Source organism: Mobula hypostoma, chromosome X1 (genome assembly GCF_963921235.1).
Source record: "Mobula hypostoma chromosome X1, sMobHyp1.1, whole genome shotgun sequence".
NCBI classification, from domain to species: Eukaryota; Metazoa; Chordata; class Chondrichthyes; order Myliobatiformes; family Myliobatidae; genus Mobula; species Mobula hypostoma.
The window spans coordinates 5054718-5070843 of NC_086128.1; the positions used below are offsets into that span (position 1 = coordinate 5054718).

At 44.2% G+C, this 16126-nt stretch overlaps 1 protein-coding gene across 1 annotated transcript in view; it reads left to right on the top strand.

The window, feature by feature from the left end:
- Positions 1-7544: 7544 nt before the first annotated feature.
- tmem98 (transmembrane protein 98) overlaps positions 7545-16126 on the top strand; it is a 64852-nt gene continuing 56270 nt past the window's right edge. Inside the window, exon 1 of the mRNA XM_063037224.1 lies at positions 7545-7562. The gene's annotated coding sequence lies outside the window, so the exon portion shown is untranslated. The remainder of the gene's footprint in view (positions 7563-16126) is intronic.

A 16126-nucleotide genomic window follows, 5' to 3' on the forward strand; every position in this document is an offset into this window, starting at 1 on the left:
CACACATCCTTTCTCTATTAGGGAGAGCAGGCTTGCACAGAATAGTGCAGATGCAGTCTCTCTAGAGTGCTATATAAGTGATGTAGCTATCGAATCAGTGCGGCAGTAAGTTACATACAGTAAGTACATTTCTCTCTTGATAACTGTCACAGATTGATATTGAAAAATCTCTCAGTTACAAGCTGTTTTCTGAAGTGCTAATGTAAATGCTACAGGGCAGCACCTATTTGTGCAGCGCTTTGCAGATTGTTGTGAATATCCCTGTCAGTTTCTAGTCTGTCTTAAATCAGGCAGAGCGCAAAGTAATTAACGATTTCAGAGAACTGTGCATTCACAAAGCTGTGTTTGGTTAATTTGGGGGACTTTGCAGTACACATACACAATGAAGGGATGCCACATTTATTAACTATTAATTTATTAATGAATGATTACTGATTTCCATCATGAAGTTAGAATGCCTACTGGAGGCATATACACAGTGTGCTGGGATCTACTTTCTCCACAGGAAATGCATGTGACACGGGCAAAAGATGAGGAAGAGCCTGTGCAGCTGGACTGTAGACAGATCACTGGGCGGGGGAGGAAAGTTGGCTTGGAGGTGGGGTTTGATGCACCAGGCAGTTTTTTTCATCTGGTTCCCACTGCCTGAACAGGAATCAAGCTGAATGTGTAGAGGAAGCTATAAGTATTTCATGACACAGTAGCAAAAAGTTAATATAATGTAACATTGTATAAAATGTATTTGTCTAAAACAGTTCCTTTTTGAAAGAAGTCAGTTTTTTTGCAGTGTCTCCTTATCCCCTCATCCACAGCTGTTAAACAAGTTTTATTCCAGGACAGAATGACACTAACATCCTACATAATTGCAAGGCCACTAAGACAGAGATTTATGTGGCACAAAGTACCAAAACCTCCCATGTATTTCCTGTGTGTTTCATCAAATATTACATCAAAGCCACATTAAAGTTTGGTCAAAGAGGTAGAATTGAAGGACCTTTTTATAGGTGGGAGGAGAACAAGAGAGGCTCAGAGAGGGAATTCCAGAGCTGAGAGAGTTTGGGCTCAAAGACACAACTAACAGTGAAAATTAATTCAGAAACACAAAATACTCTGCAGATGCTGGGGTAAAAGCAACACTCACAACCTGCTGGAGGAACTCAGCAGGTCAGGCAGCGTCCGTGAAAACGATCAGTCGACGTTTCGGGCTGGAACCCTTCGTCAGGACTGAAGAGGGAAGGGGCAGAGGCCCTATAAAGAAGGTGGGGAAGGGTGGGAAGGAGAAGGCTGGTAGGTTCCAGGTGAAAAACCAGTAAGGGGAAAGATAAAGGGGTGGGGGAGGGGAGGCAGGGAGGTGATAGGCAGGAAAGGTGAAGAAGGAATAGAGGAAAACACAATGGGTAGTAGAAGGAGGCAGAACCATGAGGGAGGTGATAGGCAGCTGGGGCAGGGGGCAGAATGACATAGGGATAGAGGAAGGGAGGGGGAGGGAATTACCGGAAGTTGGAGAATTCAATGTTCATAACAAATTAATTCAGAAATGCACAAAAAATTAAAATAAAGGGGAGGTAATATTGAGAGGTGTTAAAGAGTTGGGGCAGATCACAGGGAGCAAATGGTGAGACCACAGAGTGATTTCAGAACAAGGATGAGAAGTTGAGAGCTGAGTTCCTGCTTCACACATGTCAATGATGGGTAAGCAGGACATGGCTGGAGCTAAGTCACAACAAACAGAGTTCAGGGTGTTCCCACTTTGGATGGACTCACGTTCAAGCACTCTTCATCTCACGTTCTGGCTTATTTATTTCTTATTATTTCTTTCTTTTTGTATCTGTACAGTTTGCTGTCCTCTGCATTTTGGTTTCACTGATTCTGTTATGGTTATTGGACGTATTGAGTATGCCTTCAAGAGAATAAATCTCAGGGTTGGAGACATACATGTCCTTTGATAATAAGTTCACGTTGAGGTTATGGAGAGTGGACTGAAGAGGGCAACCTGATGTCTGCAATAGTCCAAGCTAGAAGAAAGAAAGGCAATTGAGCAGGAAGGTAGGTCAATACTACAGAGACACTTGTAGTTGGTATGAATATGATCCCAGCTCATAACCAGTCATGGCACTATGATTGTTAACACTCTGAAATGGTTTCTTCTGAAAACTATGACTGGAGGTAATAATAGGAGGAAAGGAACTTTTGACAGAAACAGAAGCTAAAGACTTTTGTCCTCCAGATATTTACTTGGATGCTGCCAAAGAATGCACCAGTTTAGAAGCAGAGGAAGAATTGAGGGAGAATGGATGGGCAGGTAGAGCTGGGTCACATAGTGAAATAATTCATAGCATGTATCATTAATTGTACAAAAACACTGTCCAGCGATAAACAGCCAGCATTGATGGATTCCATTTGCCCTGATATTGTTTCTCCATGACCGCAATGTCCTGGTGAAACATTTCACCGTGCTCGTCACTGACAGTGCCAAGATTTGCAGGAAGGAATTCTAAATAGGAATGCAGAAAAAGAATCTTTGGTGACATGTTTCAATTCATGGTTTTTATGCTTGAAGCATATTGTCAACCAGGTACATAAGACCATAAGTAATATAAGCAGAAGTAGGCCATTTGGCCCATCAAGTCTACTCCACCATTCAATCATGGGCTGATCCAATTATTCCAGTCATCCCCACTCTCCTGCCTTCTCCCCATACCCCTTGATGCACTGGCTAATCAAGAATCTGTCTATCTCTGCCTTAAATTGACCCAATGATTTGGCCTTCACAGCCACTCGTGCCAACAAATTCCATAGATGTACTACCCTCTGATTAAAGTAATTTCACCACATCTCTGTTCTAGGAGGGCGTCCTTCAATCCTGAAGTCGTGCCCTCTTGTCCTAGACTCCCCACCATGGGAAATAACTTTGCCATATCTAATCTGTTCAGGCCTTAAAAATTCGGAATGTTTCTATGAGATCCCCCTCATTCTCCTGAACTCCAAGGAATACAGCCCAAGTGCTGCCAGACGTTCCTCATACAGTAATCCTTTCATTCCTGGAATCATTCTTGTGAATCTTCTCTGAACCCTCTCCAATGTCAGTATATTCTTTCTAAAATAAGGAGCCAAAAACTGCACAGAATACTCCAAGTGTGGTCTCACGAGTGCCTTATAGAGCCTCAGCATCACATCCCTGCTCTTATATTCTATACCTGTAGAAATGAATGCCAACATTGCATTCGCCTTCTTCACCACCAACTTAACCTGGAGATCTCTTTGCATCTCTGCATTTTGAATTCTCTCCCCATCTAAATAATAGTCTGCCTGTTTATTTCTTCCACCAAAGTGCATGACCATAGACTTTCAACATTGCATTTCATTTGCCACTTCTTTGCCCATTCCCCTAAACTATCTAAGTCTCTCTGCAGGCTGTTTCCTCAACACTACCCGCTCCTCCACCTATCTTTGTATCATTGGCAAATTTAACCACAAATCCATTAATCCCATAGTCCAAATCATTGACATACAACATAAAAAGCAGCGGTCCCAACACCAATCCCTGTGGAACTCTACTGGTAACCGCAGCCAGCCAGAATAGGATCCCTTTATTCCCACTCTCTGTTTTCTGCCGACCAGCCAATGCTCCACCCATGCTAGTAACTCCCCTGTAATTCCATGGGCTCTTATCTTGCTAAGCAGCCTCATATGCAGCACCTTGTCAAAGGCCTTCTGAAAATCCAAGTACACCACATCCACTGCATCTCCTTTGTCTACCCTGCTTGTAATTTCTCAAAAAGTTGCAGTAGGCTAGTCAGGCAGGATTTTCCTTTCAGGAAACCATGCTGGCTTTGGCCTATCTTGTCATGTGCCTCCAGGTACTCCGTAATCTCATCCCCAACAATCGATTCCAACAACTTCCCAATGACTGATGTCAGGCTAGCAGGTCTATAGTTTCCTTTCTGCTGCCTCCCACCTTTCTTAAATAGCGGAGTAACATTTGCAATTTTCCAGTCATCCGGTACAATGCCAGAATCTATCAATTCTTGAAAGATTGTTGTTAATTCCTCCGCAATCTCTCCAGCTACTTCCTTCAGAACTCAAGGGTGCATTCCATCAGGTCCAGGAAATTTATCCACCCTCAGACCATTAAGCTTCTCGAGCACCTTCTCAGTCGTAATTTTCACTGCACATACTTCACTTCCCTGACACACTTGAATGTCCGGTATACTGCAGATATCTTCTACTGTGAAGATTGATGCAAAATACACATTCAGTTCCTCTGCCATCTCTGCATCTCTCATTACAATATTTCCAGCATCATTTTCTATTGGTCCTATATCTATCCTCAACTCTCTTTTACCCTTTATGTGCTTAAAAAAGCTTTTAGGATCTAAGATATTAGTTGTCAGCTTCCTTTCATAATTCTTTTTTTCCTTCCAAATGATCTTCTTAGTTTCCTTCTACAAATTCTATCTTCTCACTAGCTTTGGCTTCCTTGTATGCCCTCTCTTTTGCTTTTACTTTGGCTCTGACTTCACTTGTCAGCCAATGTAGTGTCCTTCTTCCATTCAAAAATTTCTTCTTATTTGGAATATATCTGTCTTGCACTTCCTTCATTTTTCACAGAAACTCCAGCCATTGCTGCTCTGCTGTCCTTCCTGCTAGTGTCCCTTTCCAGTCAACTTTGGCTAGTTCCCCTTTCATGCCATTGTAATTTCCTTTATTCCACTGAAATACCAACACATTGGAATTTATTTTCTCCTTCTCAAATTTCAAAGTGTATCATCGTGATCGTGATCACTGCTTCCTAAGGGTTCCTTAGCCTTAAGCTCTCTTATCACCTCTGGTTCATTGCACAACACCGATTGGGCTCATCAACAAGCTGTTCTAAAAAGCCATCCCTTAGACATTCTACAACTTCTCTCTCTTGACGTCCAGTACTGGCCTGGTTTTCCCAATCCACTTTCATCTTAAAATCCCGAACGATTATCATGACATTGCCCTTCTGACATTCCTTTTCTATTTCCTGCTGTGATTTGTAATCCACATCTCAGATTGTAGTTTGGTGCTCTGTAGTTGCTAAGAAAATTTGCAACAATATCCTTGAATGCCTTCCATGCGATGTTCTCTCGTCTCACTAGAAGTTCTTCGAAGTTTACACTACTGAATGTACTGACCACTGCTGCTTCTTCCTCTTTATCATGAATAAAGTCTATTTTTGAAATAAAATAACTCACCAAGTGTATTCCATAGCTACTGATTCCACCCACTCCCTGGCTACATTCTCCAGCTAAAGCAGGCTACAATGAGTTTTCCCTTTAACCCCAAGTTGAGCATTCAGTCTCATATTCTATTAGGAAGTTCACCTATACACCTTCCTAGATCTTTGCACCTGATCGTCGTCATCATCACTATGTGTTGTGTTGAATGATGTGGGCGATCATGGTCAATGACCATGATTCTTCTTGGGCAGTGTCATTGGCTAATTCAAACAACAGTGAATTGTCAGGATTAAAATATATGAACATGTGTGAAATTGATCAAAGTTAAACTTTGTGGAGATAATTGCACACGGAGCTGCATTATGATTTCCACAGCGGTTCCTGCATCAGAGAAGAGAGACACTGACACCAACCTGACATGACACAGTCCAGAGACCTGTCTCTGAATTCCTGTTTCATCATCATCATTATGTGCTGCGTCGTATGACATGGGTGATCACAATCTATCCATGACCATGATTGTTCTTGGCAAATTTTTCTATAGAAGTGGTTTGCCACTGCGGCCTTCTGGGCAGTGTCTCTTTAAGATGGGTGACCCCAGCCATTATCAATACTCTTCAGAGATCGTCTGCCTGGTGTCAGTGGTTGCATAATCAGGACATGATATGCACCAGCTGCTCACACGACCATCCACCTGCTTCTCCCATGACTTCATATGATGCTGATTGGGGAGCTAAGCAGGTGCTACACATCGCCCAAGGGTGACCCGCAGGCTAATGGAGGGAAGGAGAGCTTTTCACCTCCTTTGGTAGAGATGTGTCTCCAACTCGCCACCCCATTTGGCTCCTGATATAGATCAATTTTCCTCAAGTCAAGATAGTCATAGTCATAGTCATAGTCATACTTTATTGATCCCGGGGGAAATTGGTTTTCGTTACAGTTGCACCATAAGTAATTAAATAGTAATAAAACCATAAGTAGTTAAATAGTAATATGTAAATTATGCCAGGAAATAAGTCCAAGATAACAGAGAAACAGACAGTCTGTAATATTCGCAGTTTGACTGACCCAAGATTTTCCTAGCAGAGCTAATGAACTAGTTTCAATTCTCAAATTGTGTTGATTCAGTTGGTCTAAATCCCATAGATCTAACAGGCATGTTTTGGTTGGGTTCATTACTGCTTACAGAGGGGAAAAGAAATTGGACCAGTTCTGATCACTCTGTCCCTGTCCCTGCCCCTGTCCCTGTCCCTGCCCCTGTCCCTGTCCCTGTCCCTGTCCCTGTCCCTGCCCCTGCTCCTGTCCCTGTCCCTGCCCCTGTCCCTGTCCCTGTCCCTCTCCCTGTCCCTGTCCCTGTCCCTGTCCCTGTCCCTGTCCCTGCCCCTGCCCCTGTCCCTGTCCCTGCCCCTGTCCCTGTCCCTGTCCCTCTCCCTCTCCCTGTCCCTGTCCCTGTCCCTGCCCCTGTCCCTGTCCCTGTCCCTCTCCCTGTCCCTGTCCCTGTCTGTGTGTGTGTGTGTGTCTGTGAAATACGTAGTTTTTAAATGTGACTCATTCAATGATCTGCACACACTTCACTGTAAAAGAAAGTAATGAAGAAGCTTGGATTTATTAAAGTCTCTTTCTTAACTATTGGATCTCCAGCAGCATCTTACAGCAAATTAAGTACATTTGAAGTGTAGTAGCTGTTATAAAGTAGACGTATTCAAGTCCCCACACATTGCATGGCAACATATCACAGGTTTAGTGAATTGCGAAGCTACCGCTCTAATGGGAGTATGAGTCTCCAGCAGAGGGAGGGAGAACATGGCCAATTAAAGACAATGATTTGAGTCCCTGCTCCTGGCACTTGGGGCCTCAGTGTGTGATATCCGGAATAAATGAGAGGCAGCCCTGGAATATACGACAGGCAACAAAATTGTAACTGTCAGTTGTGGCTCTAACTTGGAACAGAAAGCAAAACTTCTCACAGCCTCTGATTTGCTCAGGCTGTGGGTTTTTGTTAAAAATCTCACAACTCAGATGTGAATGTGGGGGAGTTAATGAGAAACATACTGTAGGCTTGCTGTACAGGGCTAACTGAGAGTTGACAGATCTTATAGGTTGTCTCAGTGGGGGAAGGGGGAGTGCTGGTGTATTTGGTTTAGTGGAGTTGCTCAGTACTGTAGGGGGAGGAGCAAACTCTGGCTGGTTTGTGCACTGATCCTATTAAAGGCATTAGCAACATTCCAGGGTACCTCATTCCCTCTTCTGTCCCACTTCCTGCCTCTGATCTGGTTACCTTCCCAGCACTGTAACTGAGCCAAGTAAACCCAGGTCCTCTGTCTGCAATGCAGCCTGCTCCAGCCTAACAGCGGTGTAAGTACCCATTCTAAAATCTGTGTGTTCTCTGCCTGGGTGAGGGTTGGCCCCTCTCTATGCCGTGCTTGCTGCTGAATGTGGATGGGCACAAATTCCTCGGGACTGAGAGAGCTTCGGCTGCTGCCTGCTTAGGGCAGACAGTGGCCTCTGTCAAATGCTGGCAGCCCCTCAGAAACTTCTTCAGAGGCCCCTGAGACAGAAGGACAACTAATGTGTGAGTCCTTCACTCAGAACACGAGTACTGAAGCTCTGCCAGTTCTGAAAGCTGATGTCATGGTCCAAGGCTGTACACACTAGTTACTGGTGATTCTGAAGGCTCTTGAAAGGGTGACTGTGTTGAAGGAGAGGGTGGGGGAAGTGAGGTGGATGTGTGAATTCTGGCTGGCCATTTTCACCAGCTAAAGAAGGACAGTTCTCTCAGTTTCAATAAGGTTTGATCTTGCAATGATTCCTCATAATTTAAGCAGCTTTAGCTTTGGAGGAAACATTGACCTTTTTGCATTTTCGGGGTCAAAGTAGAACCCAACCTTATTTTCTCTCTCTTGTGTTGCTTGTTTTCCATCCTCCTCCCAAGAGTAGATCCAATACAGGTCAGAAAAGCCAGGGAGCTTGGAATTGGAGTCGGTGGGATTGGAAGATAGAAGAGGGAACATTAATCACTCCCTCATCCAAGCAACCAATTTCATGTGTAGGCAAGGAGAAAATGTTGGGGCGGAAGGCAGCAGAAGGTCAAAGTGTCCAGACGGTGTCCAGCCAGAGTTGGCAGCTTGACCAAATGGATGACACCAGTTGAAGCACCAGCTAAGATCAACTGATTCTGCCTTGTGACCTTCCTGTTCTGTTCTGAGCAGCGTGTAAAGGTGACTTGTGATCTCAGACTAACAGCTTATATCTGTGCTGAGACTATAAGCTGATTCCTTCACAAAACTATTGGTTGCAATAACTCTTCTCAATCAGGTGTGTGTGCATTCACTCTGTACCCGCTCTCTGTTAGCTTGTGCTCACAGTGTACCCCTTCGCTGACTTTGTCTGTGTACACACTGTACCCGTTCTCTGACTGTATGTATGCATTCACACTACCTACTGTGAGCCTGTGTTTGTGGTGAATTTACATTCTGACACTTTCAGGCTGTTATCAGTTTTCTCAAAATTGAACTTGCTGCCTCTAATTACCGGACAGGTCAGTTTCCCCCACTGAACTGGTGGTGTGACCAGCTTTCTGATGGTCAATGAACACTAAAACCCACTTTATGATCATGGAATTTTAAAACAAACATTCCGCATATCTTCAACACACACAAAAAAATGCTGGTGAACACAGCAGGCCAGGCAGCATCTATAGGAAGAGGTACAGTCGACGTTTCCTATCATTTTGGATCTCCCCCTCCCTCTCCCACTTTCAAATCTCTTACTAGCTCTTCTTTCAGTTAGTCCTGACGAAGGGTCTCGGCCCGAAACGTTGACTGTACCTCTTCCTAGAGATGCTGCCTGGCCTGCTGCGTTCACCAGCAGTTTTTGTGTGTGTTGCTTGAATTTCCAGCAGCTGCAGATTTCCTCGGTTCTGCATACCTTGTTTGCTCCCCACACCCACCGCTCCTCAAACCTTTTTATAGAGTTGCCAGCACTGGATGGACAAGTAGTTGAGTGTTTCGTCACGTGACTTGCTGCTCCTGCCTTGATACACAGTGGCACAGCTGTTAGAGCTGCTGCACCTCAGTTATCCAGGTTCAACCCTGACCTCATGTGCTGTCTGTGTGGGTTTGCGTGCTCCCCTGTGACTGCATGGTTTTCCCTTGTGTCTGTGAGGAGTTTATACAATACTGTACAAAAGTTAGATATATATTATAGCTAGGGAGCCTGAGACTCTTGCACAGTACTGTAGTAATTGTATGTATTGCACTGTACTACTGAGCCGCAACAAAATCAAATTTCATGACATATGTGAGTGATGATAAACCTGATTCTGATATGGGTCTTTATTGTGGATAAGAGTGGGAAGGGGGCAGGGAGAGGGGAATCCTGGGTGTTGGGAAAGGGGGAAGGGAGAGGGGAGCGAGTGGGATGATCAACAAACCAATAGTTTGGAATTGAATGACCTTGTCTGGAGTCTCAGGGCTGGGTGTGTCTGCACCCGTGCCAAACCCTATGTCGGCACTCCTTCTCTGCCACCTGTCCCACACACCTCCCATGGCACTACACCCTCACCATTCCCAATATCCTTTGCTCCCGCCATATTTACAAACGTGCTCTCTGCTCCACGTTGACAAATACAGTACCCACACGATCACGGGGAGAATATACAGAAGTCTTAGGCACCCTAGCTAGTTGTATGTACCAAAGACTTTTGCTCATTACTGTATGTTCTTCCCATGACCGTGTGGGTTTCCTCTGGGTACTCTGGTTACCACCCACATCAGAATCAGGTTTATTATCACCAGCATGTGACGTGAAATTTGTTAACTTAGCAGCAGCAGTTCAATACAATACATAATATAGAAGAGAGAGAAAAAAGTAATAATAAATAACATTTTAAAAATAATAATGAATAAACAAGTAAATCAATTATATATATTGGATAGATTAAAAAAATGTGCAAAAACAGAAATACTGTATATTAAAAAAAGTCAGGCAGTGTCCAAGGGTTCAATGTCCATTTAGGAATCGGATGGCAGAGGGGAAGAAGCTGTTCCTGAATCGCTGAGTGTGTGCCTTCAGGCTTTTGTATCTCCTACCTGATGGTAACAGTGAGAAAAGGGCATGTCCTGGGTGCTGGAGGTCCTTAATAATGGACGCTGCCTTTCTGAGACATCGCTCCTTGAAGATGTCCTGGGTACTTTGTAGGCTAGCACCCAAAATGAAGCCAACTAAATTTACAACCCTCTGCAGCTTCTTTCAGTCCTGTGCAGTAGCCTCCCCCCACCCCCCATACCAGACAGTGATGCAGCCTGTCAGAATGCTCTCCATGGTACATATATAGAAGTTTTTGAGTGTTTTGGTTGACATACCAAATCTCATCAAACTCCTAATGAAGTATAGCTGCTGTCTTGCCTTCCTTATAACTACATTGATGTGTTGGGACCAGGTTAGATCCTCAGAGATCTTGACACCCAGGAACTTGAAACTGCTCACTCTCTCCACTTCTGATCCCTCTATGAGGATTGGTATGTGTTCCTTCATCTTACCCTTCCTGAAGTCCACAATCAGCTCTTCCATCTTACTGACGTTGAGTGCCAGGTTGTTGCTGTGGCACCACTCCACTAGTTGGCATATCTCACTCCTGTACGCCCTCTCATCACCACCTGAGATTCTACCAACAATGGTTGTATCATCAGCAAATTTATGGATGGTATTTGAGCTATGCCTAGCCACACAGTCATGTGTATATACAGAGTAGAGCAGTGGGCTAAGCACATACCCCTGAGGTGCACCAGTGTTGATTGGCAGTGAGGAGAAGATATTATCACTAATCTGCACAGACTGTGGTCTTCCGGTTGGGAAATCAAGGATCCAATTGCAGAGGGAGGTACAGAGGCCCAGGTTCTGCAACTTCTCAATTAGGATTGTGGGAATGATGGTATTAAATGCTGAGCTACAGTTGATGAACAGCATCCTGGCGTAGGTGTTTGTGTTGTCCAGGTGGTCTAAAGCCATGCGGAGAGCCATTGAGATTGTGTCTGCCATTGACCTTTTGTAGCGATAGGCAAATTGCAATGGATCCAGGTCATTAAGGTAGCCCACATTATTCTTCTTAGGCACTGGTATAATTGTTGCCTTTTTGAAGTAAGAGGGAACTTCCGTCCATAGCAGTGAGAGGTTAAAAATGTCTTTGAATACTCCCACTATGCTGTGGGCACGTGGCCAAGTGGTTAAGGCATTGGACTAGCTACCTGAAGGTTGTGAGTTCAAGCCCCAGCCGAGGCAACGTGTTGTGTCCTTGAGCAAGGCACTTAATCACACATTGCTCTGTGACGACACTGGTGCCAAGCTGTATGGGTCCTAATGCCCTTCCCTTGGACAACATTGGTGTCGTGGAGAGGGGAGACTTGCAGCATGGGCAACTGCTGGTCTTCCATACAATCTTGGCCAGGCCTGTGCCCTGGAGAGTGAAGACTTTCCAGGTGCAGATCCATGGTCTCGCAAGACTAACAGATGCCTTTATTTATTTACTCCTGTTAGTTGGTTGGCACAGGTTTTCAGAGCCTTACCAGGTACTCCATCGGGACTTTCTGCCTCGCGAGGGTTCACTCTCTTTAAAGACAGTCTAACATCGGTCTCTGGGACAAAGATCTCAGGGTCATCAGGTGCAGCAGGGATCTTCACAGCTGCAGTTGTGTTCTCCCTTTCAAAGCGGGCATAGAAGGTGTTGAGTTCATCTGGTAGTGAAGCATCGCTGCTATTCATGCTATTGGGTTTCGCTTTGTAGGAAGTAATGTCTTGCAGACCCTGCCAGAGTTGTCGTACATCCGATGTTGCCTCCAACCTCCAATCACTTTCCAAAGATGTACAGGTCAGTAGGTTAATTGGTCACATGGGTGGAATTGTGTGTGCGGGCTTGTTGGGCCTGAAGATTCTGTTATCTCTAACAAAAAAAAATTAAAACAATTAAAACAGTTGTTGTTTCCTCCCATATCCCAAGGATGTATGAGCTGGTAAGTGGTGGAATCTGGAAGCGGCGTTTCTGGAAACATGGAGAAAGTAAACTGAAGATCAGGTTAACATTGAAGACTAGTTCATGTTGGTGTGCCAAATGGTCTGTTTCCATTTAACGTAACTGTATGAGTCTCTGGCTCCCACCAATAGTCACCTGGCAGTCACTGTGTCCACTTCAATGCCTATTCCACTGGAATATAATGGTCTCCTTATTAACTCTGGGATGGCATCTGCTTTATTTTAGTCAAATAGTACTGTTCAGAAAATTTCATTTATATTTTGACAGAAATGAAGTTCTTGAAGAAAAGTCAGTGGACAATCTTTTTCATGCATTTTTCCTGGGATTGTTTTTTGCAGTAGTTTTCTGGAGGCTATTTTTTTCTGGAGAATGAAGGAGAATCCTACAGCTTTCTAGGTGGTACGTATGTATCAGGTCTGACTCTTGTACAGAGGAAATGAAACCTAAGGGCTAGAGGCTCAACACTACTCTCTCTGCAATGGACAAAGAGGTAGGGAGCAGAATCAGTGCCAGTCTAAACCTCCTGTTACATAGAACATGGAAGAGTGTAGCACGGAACAGGGCCTTCAGCCCACAATATTGAGTGAACTTTTTAACCCACTCCATGATCAATCTAACCCTTCCCTCCTACGTAGCACATAACCTTCCATTTTGGGTTTCCTCTGGGTGCTCCAGTTTCCTCCCACAGTCCAAAGACGTACTACTTGGTAGGTTAATTGGTCATTGTAAATTGTCCAGTGGTTAGGCTAGGGTTAAATTGAGGGATTGCTGGGCGGCGCAGCTCAAAGGGCCAGAAGGGTCTATTCTGCATTGTATCTCAATAAATCAATAAATCTTCCTTTCATCTATGTGAGTCTCTTAAATGTAATTAATGTATCAGCAAATGTTTACAGGGGGGCCCAGACTATTGAATGCGGTGGGCTATTTAACAGAGGAGGCCAATGTAGGCACTGCAGATGCTTCCATAGGAGGGCCGTGAGGTGCCTGATGAGAAAGTTGGGTGGGTAGTTTATGAGGTGGTGATTTGAAGTTCTCAATAGCACTCTGAAAACTTGGAACAATGGTGAGCCAGACATTCCATAGAGTCAGTGGCTTTCCTTTTGCTGATGTTAAGTGAAAGGCCCATCCTTTTATCTGCTCTGGAAGGTGCTCAAACATAAGTGGGGCTGCATCCTGCAGCTTAGCCACACAACAAGTACATCATGGCTGGCTGATACCTTCCCATTCTATCCAGAGCCATCTGATCTTTGGGGAAGGTTTCTCACAGAATAATACACATATCTCACAAGAATCAACAGGCTGGATATGGGAGACTATTTTCCTAGGCTGAGGAGTCTAGAATTAGTGGCCACAGTTTCACAATAAGGGCAAGGTCATCTTGGATTGAAATAATTGGATGTTTCTTCACTCAGAATCAGAATCAGAATCAGGTTTAATATCAGTGACCTGTGTTGTGTTATTTGTTTGCCCCATGGCAATAGTACAGTACAATAAATAAAAATTAATGAGTTACAATAAAAATATTGTTGTGAATATTTGGAATTCTCTACCTGAGAGGGCTCACTCAAGTTTAATTATTATTCAACCAGACCCAAACAAGACAGCATTCTTCCAGGGCCAGGGTACCAACAGCGCATGGCACACCGCAAATAGCACATACGGTTATGATTTCAGAAAGAGGTACAGTCACAAAGAGAAAGAAATAATAATATAGTCAAAGTCCATGTGTGGCATGACTAGATTGATGGGAAATTGTCCTGGTCCAGCTTGTTCTACCACTGAGCAAACACCGGAGGGCAGCACCACCTCAGCATCTCTTCCCCTGGGTGACCTTGCCACAACTGAGAAAATACAGCTCCCTGCTGTTGGTCTCCCCAAGGAACCAGTGAAATGGACTTGTGGAATTCTACGTTACCAATGCCAACAGGGTCTTGCGATCACAATAAGAATATCCAAGGTGATCACTTGCACCACGTATCATCCAATGTTACATGACTAGTCCAGGCAACAACACAACAATGGTTTGCTGTAAGTCCAGCTCCATCGCTATCGAACAAGTTGCTGATATTCTTAGGACCTGTGATCGTAAAAAAGATGTACAGGGTGAACAAAAGACCTTTGATTGAACCTGGAGTGGCTGCTGCATCCGAGCACACCACCATCTTACCAGAAGCACTCATTGTGTTCCTTCAAGTTAGAGATCAGCAGATCCTTGAACTTTAGGGGAATCACGAATCATGAGATAAGGGTGGAAGTTGATGCTGTGCTAGAAAATCAGGCGTCATCTTGTAGTAGGCCAAAAGGCCCTGGCAGCTGACTCCTGTTTCTCGTCCTTTGTTCGTAAGCCAAAAAGCACAGGTCACCTAATGACCAAAATTTTTGAAAATTCAAAGGCAACCTCCATAATCAATTAAGGCTGGTCCAAGAGGTGGTATTATTGCAAGAGATCTTATTTAGTTATTTGGGTCTTGTTCGGTCTCAAACCAGCCACAGACTGTTCTCTCTCTTTCTCACCTGATAGAACAAAATTCAACCAGCATTGTGCTATCTGGTCCCTGAGTCTCAGCAACACCAGAGGATGATTGAAGATCACAGGTCTGACCAGTGCTCTGTGATCTCAGCTGTGGCATCTACCAGGTGATAGCTACAAATATGTTTTGTATACTGTAGACCCTGCTTTCTGTTATAGTCCAGCTCCATGGATTTACAACCTTATTGTATTCATCAGCCCTAAAGGTTTACGTGTGGAAGAAGAGAAATGGTGGGTCACTGATCTCTGTGGTCACTTCAGTAACTCCACAATTCTGTCTTCATCTGTTGTCAAACCTGTGTAGTTTTCAGCAGGGATAGAGATCACGAGTGGTAAGTCCAGATAAGTTAACAGTCTGCTTTCATCAAATAGTCTGAAGTGAGTTGTAAAACCTTTATGCTACGTCATCTGAGTTTGGTTACTGACTCAGTCCAGGGACTGAACCTATGACCTGTATCATAGTCTGACATGTGACATGTGTGATGATGAACAGTTCCGGCTTAAAACGTCGACTTTATTCCCCTCCATAGGTGCTGCCTGACCTGCTGAGTTCCTTCAGCATTTTCTGTGTGCTGCTCTAGATTCCTGGCATCTGCAGAATCACATGTCCAAGTTGCACTACCACAAACACTCTGATGGTGGCACTGTTGGGCACAGGCTGCGTGTCTTGAACATAAAACTGATATGGACAGTCCCCCTGTTAGGACCAGGCTCAATGGTTGTAAACTGGAATGTTCATCATGAACTCAAAAAGCTTGTGGGGGAGAATCACAGAATCCATCATTTTGTGTGTGTTGTCAGTGATAATAAACATGATTCTGATTCGGACCAGCATGCTTCCTGGTAAAAAGACCTTCACAATGAAGATAGTAAAAAAACTCATGGTCATTAAGAGGAGCAGGTGACCTGCACAGGTGGGAAACTAGTACAGCTGGCAAATCCCACTGCTGTGGATGTCATCTGTTCCTCAGTAAAACCAAAGCTGATGAAATCATTTCCTGTGAGTACGGGGCATGGACAACTTCCCTTTTGCAGCTGGGACAGTAAATTGGCAAATTTAGCAGAAGCCTTTTGCAGTGTTTTGGAAGAATCTTGTGAGGATGAAATTGAGTGTTAATGTGATTTCTGTTTCAAAGTGGAGAGCTGCCGGTGGTTGAGTGTGGCTGAATATCATTCTGCATAATGTCACATGATAGTTCTGGAAAACCTGAGCCTGCAAGTACATTCATTAGAATAGTGTGGATGGAATGAAGACCCTCTTCTCTGAGGGATATGCCTTTGTCACCTTCCCAATGTCCCAACTCAGCCTGTATGGGCAGTGCTGCCAGTAATATCGCAACACATCAAACAAGAAATGTGTAC